This window comes from Arachis stenosperma, chromosome 10, assembly GCF_014773155.1.
Source record: "Arachis stenosperma cultivar V10309 chromosome 10, arast.V10309.gnm1.PFL2, whole genome shotgun sequence".
NCBI lineage: Eukaryota > Viridiplantae > Streptophyta > Magnoliopsida > Fabales > Fabaceae > Arachis > Arachis stenosperma.
The window spans coordinates 76,541,068-76,541,986 of NC_080386.1; the positions used below are offsets into that span (position 1 = coordinate 76,541,068).

The 919-nt window shown below is 41.9% G+C and overlaps 1 non-coding gene across 1 annotated transcript; it reads right to left on the reverse strand.

Moving 5' to 3' along the window:
* Positions 1 to 574: 574 nt before the first annotated feature.
* Positions 575 to 678, reverse strand: LOC130959198 (small nucleolar RNA R71). Its single transcript, XR_009078294.1, has one exon. It is a non-coding gene; the product is annotated as a small nucleolar RNA R71 (small nucleolar RNA).
* Between the last annotated feature and the right edge of the window lie 241 nt (positions 679 to 919).

Below are 919 nucleotides of genomic sequence, written 5' to 3' on the forward strand. Positions count from 1 at the left end.
TCCACATTCTCTTGTTCTTTTCTCTTTCATATGAGCAGGAACAAAGACAAAGGCATTCTTGTTGAAGCTGACCCTGAACCTGAGAGGACCTTGAAGCGAAAGCTAAGAGAAGCTAAGGCACAACTCTCTGTAGAGGACCTAACCGAATTCTTCAAAGGAGAAGAAGATATGGCAGCCGAAAACAACAACAATACCAACAATGCAAGGAAGGTGCTGGGTGACTTTACTGCACCTACTCTCGACTTCTATGGGAGAAGCATCTCTATCCCTGCCATTGGAGCAAACAACTTTGAGCTTAAGCCTCAATTAGTTTCTCTAATGCAACAGAATTGCAAGTTCCATGGACTTCCATTGGAAGATCCTCATCAGTTCTTAGCTGAATTCTTGCAAATCTGTGACACTGTCAAGACTAATGGGGTTGACCCTGAGGTCTACAGACTTATGCTATTCCCTTTTGCTGTAAGAGACAGAGCTAGGATATGGTTGGACTCACAACCTAAAGAAAGCCTGGACTCATGGGAAAAGCTAGTCAATGCCTTCTTGGCAAAGTTCTTTCCACCTCAAAAAATTGAGTAAGCTTAGAGTGGAAGTCCAAACCTTCAGACAGAAGGATGGAGAATCCCTCTATGAAGCTTGGGAAAGATACAAACAATTGATCAGAAAGTGTCCATCTGACATGCTTTCTGAATGGAGCATCATAGGTATTTTCTATGATGGTCTCTCTGAACTATCCAAGATGTCTTTGGATAGCTCTGCTGGAGGATCTCTTCATCTGAAGAAAATGCCAACAGAAGCTCAAGAGCTAATTGAAATGGTTGCAAATAACTAATTCATGTACACTTCTGAAAGGAATCCTGTGAACAATGGGACTAATCAGAAGAAAGGAGTTCTTGAGATTGATACTCTGAATGCCATTCTG